Genomic DNA, 7,023 nt, shown 5'->3' with positions numbered 1-7,023 from the left:
GACCGCTGCGAAACCCTTCCTGGCTTCCCTGAGAGATGGTCCCTTAATGGGTATCTCCAGGGTGAGACCAGGCATCCCCGGCGGTCTGGTGGGGCCGTTAGTGAAGATGTGGCAAGCTAATGCCCAGAGTTGCCGAGTGTGATCGCTGATCAGAGTGGGCACCGAGGCGAGAGAATTATCGAGTCCGCTGACCTTGGTCCAGAAACCTGCCGCGCCGGGAATCGAACCCTGGTCCCGGGCCGTCCTCTGCTCTCGGGTCTGCCGCCTCTAACCAGTGAGCCACACTACTTCACTGAGGGGGGCCTGGGCACCCTGGACTTTGAGCTGCACTTCCTAGTGACCCAGCTCCAGTGGGTTATTCAGTGGCATGCCGGGGCCACCAAGAGGAGATGGGCCCAGTTGGGTCAACATAATATAAGGGAGTTCTGTTGGAGAAACTTCCTCGCCCAACGGTAGTTATTTCTCAACTGGGTGTAATATTAACAGTGGCCTTGAAATGATGGACACACCAAGTGCTCAGGACTGTGGGAAAGCACTTTTATGCCCCTGCTTTACTGTTGGTGAATCTCCTGCATAGGGACTCCCACTCCTTATTTATGACCTTGCAGCTGCCAGCCTGGACTGATGCAGTGCTGGTGACGGTTGTCGACTGTTATCAATTGGGCAACCTCTTCCCACTTGAGGAGCTGATTGCTTGCTTTCTGACTTATGAAGCATTGATTCGGACCTTCAAGGATCTAAAGTCAGGGAGCCATGAGGAACCAGCAACACATGCAGTGCTGCATTTGTTAGTGTCGATGGGATGGGCACTGACTGGCACCTGATGACTTGGTTTCATGGGTCGCTGAAAGAGATGTTCCAGAAACCTTGGTAGGTGCTCAGGTACTGGTGGGACGGAGTTCTGAGGCACTACCTTACTGATCCAGAGTGATACCAGCTGTCCCTAGGAACACAAGGTTGAAATGTTTTGAATTTAGTTATGTTCACTTTTTATGAATATTTCGCTGTTGTCATCTATTGTACTAGCACTTTGCAAGATAGATCCACCCATCTGAATGATCAGCCCTTACTTGATTTTGGCTCAGGTGTCCCCCTGTCATCTTTACTTTTGCCAAATTCTACATAGGACCCATGTGTTTTAACAGGCATTCTTTCTTATCAAACAATACTTAGTGAGGCTATTTTCGGCATTGAAAACTAGTCACCCTAAATGAGTTACTACTCACCTATTTTGTCCCTATTTTTGAGACCATTTGTTTCTCGATTTGGGAAATGATTAGCATCAGTTGATTACGTATAAAAGCAGACTGTTTGAGACTCTATCCAAGGATATAATCCATTTTCCCTCTTCTTTATATGTTATGCTAAATTGCTCTCAGGTTACTGCAAGGCGGTTTATAGTAGTTTAGTAGTAGTAGTAGTTTATCAACATTATATAAGATACAATTAAATAACATAATCAAATAAAGGAATTGCTATGACATGTAGTGTGAATATCAGATCCTGTTCTCCTTTATTTAAATGAGAGTAACTGAGCTTAACCATTTCAATCAAGCTGCTGTCTGGCTTTTTTTTTATTTTTTTTACAAAACAAACTGTTTACTTAGACCCTTCCCAAATATAGCCCTGATACCCATTACTGCTGCTATATATATTTCATCATCATCATAAAAGATTTATTTCAATCATGTAGATCTTAAAAAGTACATAGCACCTCATAAAAATGATACAATAAAAGACATAAGAATCATGAAATACAATATATTCAATGAAAATGTAAGAGTAGGTCATACAATGCATTTGGCGTGCTTAATCCAAAGAGCATAGCAGAATTTGGCCGGGGAAAAACAATTAGCCTGCTTGTATCAGTAGACAAAATTCTTCGCATCACCAAATAGTGACCGGGACTAACCAGTCTGTCGAATAATCCACTTGGCCCTCAGGTTTTGATAATGGGGACAAAAAAGGAGCAAGTGGACTATAGATTCTGCACTTAATTTGCAAGATGGGCAGAGGTTATCAGAAGAAACATTACAGCTTCATTTACTGCAAAACAGTTTGGTTGGCAGAGTCTTATAACAAAAGTGTATAAGTAGTTTCCGAGTCAGAAGAGGCACGATTTCATCAATTGTTTCTACATAACTTGCGGTTGGCTTTAAATCTAAAAAAACTCTAGTCAAGAAACCCACCAGGTTAGATGTTTCCTTCTCCTTGATATTTTCCAGATAGACCGATTTGACCCTTGCCTATGGTTGTAGAGTTATACTTTCCGGGTTTAACCAGTAAGACTCCAGCCCTAATCACCATAGCCCTCTCAATGCAGGAAACCGGGGATTCAGAGTTACCTGGAGATAGTGCAAAAGGCCAGTCAATGCTGCTCTATGTAAAACTAACCATTCAACAAACCACAGGCGATGCCAGAACATGAGTTATATATATTCAAGCTTATAAATCAGTTTTCTCTGGGCAAAGTCCAGATATAAAGGAGTCAAAGGGGTGCTAAGGGGTAAGTTTAAAATACATCTTAAAAAGCTATTATCTAAAGTGATAAGACAGTTTGTATTCCTACTACCCCATAGTTCTGCCCCATATAGAACTTCCCCCAGAGTTTTGATATTATAAATCTCTAGTGAGGGAGCCACTTTTCTAGACATCGTTTTTTCTGTATTTCGAAAATATGGGCAGTCTGCTAGATTAACTTTAGCTTTACTTTGTCGATATGGGGTGCCAAGTTTAGGCTAGATGTGAGGAGGATATCCAGGTAGTTGAGAGCTGATACTTGCTCCAAGGGGGTGCTTCCTACAAACAAACTTTTTTATTAAGTTTTACGTTTCATTTGGGGAAAAAATATACATTTGGTTTTGGCCTCATTTAACACCAAACCCTGCTTGTTACAGAGTCTTAAAAAGTCATTTAACAATAATTAGAGGCTTTGGAAATTAATAAAGTATTGTCTGCAAAAACGAGCGCTAGAACTCTTTTCTCTGCTCTTTTGGGGACATCACACCCGTCCCTACCAAAAAAATCAACCACCCCATTGATAAAAAGTGAGAAAAGCTTGGGCACAAGCACACATCCTTGCCTGACACCGCGTTTGATTGGGAATTTCTTTGTTAGTAGGCTGTTCGTGGCCCATCTCACTTGGGCTGCATTTGATGTATGCAATCTAATTAGAAAATCCAGGAGGTTGTGTGGTAAGCCCATTTCTTTCAACACTCTCCAGAGAGTAGCACGGGAAACTAGATCAAATGCGGAACGCAGGCTGACAAAGGCCACATATAATTTCCCACCTTAAATAATCGTTTCCGTCCAATATAGAATGAGGAAGCGAAAAGCCTGGTCCACCGTGCTAATATTAGCATGGGAGCCAGCTTGATAGTCATTTAAGATACTGGACTCTGTGATCCAATCCAGGATTTTCGCTAGGACCTGCTTGCAAAAAAATTTCAGGAGAGAGTCAAAGAGACTGTTGGGTCTACAGCTAGCAGCGTCATATTAAGAAAGCTGATGGAGCATCCTTATATCCCCTCGATGCAGATGTGCAAATTTAGCAAATGTAATTTAACATTAGACCCTGGTTTTAAGTGATTAAAAGACTGCCATCATTTTTACACTTTGGGCCCTTCTCTGCCTTAATAGTACAGGTACTAAACTCATTAAAATATGATTACCTTTATACCAATGTTTCTTGTATGTATCAAATATAAAAAAGGCATTATATATTCAATCAGATCTTTATCTTTTATTCAGGAGCAAAAACCTGATATGTTCCAACTCAATAATGATTGCCTCACATTCTGCAGATAGAAGTGGGATGGCAATCAATCCACCATCGCCAACACTATGTGAATCACACTTTCCTACTGTAGTTCAACACTGCTCTGTTCATCACACACTTCAATGCCAACAGCAGCCACACATATGTTCTCTTGAGACAATGATCACCATTTCATAACATACATTGTAGGGAATTTACCACTAGGATCCCTTCCATTCTCATTATTTTTTAAGGATTTGCATTTCTTCTTTCTCTCCTACTTTATTTACATTTCCCCTTTGTTTTTGCATACACTTTAAATACGTGTTTGCATTGTAGTTGTGATTAACAATCCTGGTTTCATTTGGGGACATACTACAGTCATCTAGGCAAACTAGATAGCTATGCATAAAAACAGTTCTTTCACATCCAAAACAATATCTACTACCTTTTTAATTGGGAGTCTTTTGCCAGCAAGGCCGTCATTTCATACCACTTACTTGCACCACCTTATTCCTTTAATCATTGTGTAGGTTTACTGTTCCATTTGTCTGTAGTCACAGAGATGCAGCCTTAGGGACTGTAAGTCATTGCCTCTTTTTGTGTGGTCACCGCTGCTTTTTTGATTGATGCTAATGTTTTATGACTCTGTTCACTAGGGCATTGCTAACCAGGCCTCAGTGCAGGTGTTGTGACCCCTCAAACATATATACATTGGCTATACTCCTGATGAGCATTTTTAACTTGCCCACAGGTCTCTAGTAAATGGCATAAAAATGACTTGTTTATAAGTTAAATGTCACTAGTAGACTGCAGTACATATTGTGTAACCACTAAACTGATAATGCAAAGCATGTCTCCAAGCTTGCCCCTACAGATTGGGTGTGTAGTTTTAAAATTGCCAATTTGACATTTCAAATTATACATTTTGCTAGCCCTAAACCTTCTTTTCTATTATTTATAAGTTAACTCTATGGTAGATCTTAAGTGCCCATAGGGCAGGGTAAATAGAATTTAAAAAGTAAGATGTGTATATTTTATGTTTATCATGTCCTGGCACCCCCCAAAGTCGTTTTTTTACTGTAGCAAGGTCGGCTCCCCCATAAAAAAGCACTAGGTTTACTCTTAACACCCTATGATCCCTAACTTCAGTGTAGGAGTGGGTCAAAAAATATTTTAAGGACTCAGATCAATAGTAGTTTGAAATCCAACTTAATGGCCAGTCTGGATTTTATATTACTATTTTGAAAATGACACTTTTTAGAAAGTTGTCATTTTGCTGCCTGATCCAAATGTACCTTTCTGCTAGTGTTCAGTGTCACCCAGGAGCTAAATGGCTCCTTGATGTGGTGTGAATTGGCTCACACCAAAGCTGAGACAAAGGGAGAGGTGTTGACTTTACCCTGACAGGATTACCACTCAGCTGTGCCCAGGAACCTATTTAATTTCAAAATATGCCTACACTGTAACTGGCATAATCTTACACCATCTATTGTCCCAATCCCAAGGAGGGAGGAGCTGCCCTCATAACCAGATTTAAGTGACCACATGGGAGGGTTTTCTAATTTACATGGCCACGCTTCTTGGGTGGGTACAGGAGCTCAGAACAGGGGAAGAAAGGTTCTACCATCTTGATTTTAGGTGAAGAGGGGTATTGTGGTATAGTTTGAAGTGAGGCACACAATCTGCGGTGAAAGTGGGTGGAGTTACCCAGGGAACTTTTTCCATACTGGTCATGGGGAAGCTGGGATTTACCCTCGCCAAAACAGGCTAGTGCTGAGAATAAATGTGGCACCTGTAGGCACTCTCTTCAGAATATTGCTGGACCTATGGAAGACAGAAGAAGAATTGCATCTACAGTTGTGACCAGTGAGGAGAACCCAAAGGGCTGAACCTGCTCCTTCTTGTATGAAGGAAATGGAAGGGGAGCCCAAGGGTCAGTAGGGTGACCTCCTGTTAAGCTAGAGAGACACAAAAGGTACACAACACCTACTTCCCTGAAGGGCCCAGATGACCAGATTCAAATAGACCTGTCTTGAACCCTGCTGGTGGCCTTTGTAAATCATGACCCCTAGGTGCATGTAGAAATAATGTCATGTTCCCCACTTATTATCTGCAGTGTCTGGTAAAACATAGAGAACAATTCAACAAAGTTTTTTTAACTAAAAAAGAATAGTACAAATATTTTTTGTTAAGAATTTAAGTAAATTACATTTTATGTATTTATTTTAAATGTAAAATTAAAGGAAAAGGCTGGAGCACTATTAAATTAATGGTAAATGACATCTTTAAACAAATTGCATGTATTAAATTAAAATAAATGATTTTGCTCAATATTACATTTTATTAAAAAAATACAATTAAAGTAAAAATATTCTTTTAATATGCATTAGTAATTATTAAAAGTGGTGTAAAGAAATAAATGCAAGTAATTTAGCTATATATATTTTAATAATGAAAAGTGTTATATTAATTTCTAAATTCAATAATTAAGTAATAAATATGTATTCTTTTTAAGATATTTTATTAACATTAAATTATGTTTCTTTACATTTTAACGATCTAAATAATATAATTTTAATAAACATTGTTTCCTATAGAGTTGTATTTTAAAATCCCTACCTCCATTATTTTCTAGGAAGGGTGCTGCAGTACCAGTGGTTGTTCTTGTGTGGCGCATTTCTGAGTTGAATAATTTACTACTGTTTTGGTTGCCTTTTTGGCTGTAACACCTTTAGAAGTACAGTTTGAGAATATCAATTTGCTTACTCTATTTTGGGTGGGCGCACATCAGTCCCTAAACCAGTCCCCAATCCTTTCCAAACCCCATCCTACTCCTCCCTTTCATTTAGTAGTACATATGCCTCTTTTCCAGCTACTCCTCCATCCCAGCCACATTTATTACTTGCCACAGAAACTCAACTCCCCATAATTGGTTTGCTGTGATTCCATCACACTGCTGGACCCCAGCTGCAACCCTGAGTAGAAGGCTGTCTCTGCTGTCTTTTTAATCCCTTCCACACAATGCTTTGTCATCATTTCTCCATTGTTTAAACAGACACACTGCTGGACCCCAGCTGCAACCCTGAGTAGAAGGCTGTCTCTGCTGCCTTTTTAATCCCTTCCACACAGTGCTTTGTCATTACTCCAATGTTTAAACAGACTCTCTGTCCCTTTCAGAATAAACTTAGCTCCCACTGGTTTTCCCTTTCCAGTGAAATAGCCCTCAGCCCTAATGCTAGCATGGAAAATGAGCACCCATTCTC

This window comes from Lissotriton vulgaris, chromosome 5, assembly GCF_964263255.1.
Source record: "Lissotriton vulgaris chromosome 5, aLisVul1.2, whole genome shotgun sequence".
Lineage (NCBI taxonomy): Eukaryota > Metazoa > Chordata > Amphibia > Caudata > Salamandridae > Lissotriton > Lissotriton vulgaris.
The sequence above is the reverse complement of the archived record's forward strand: the minus strand, read 5'-3'. Positions refer to the sequence as shown.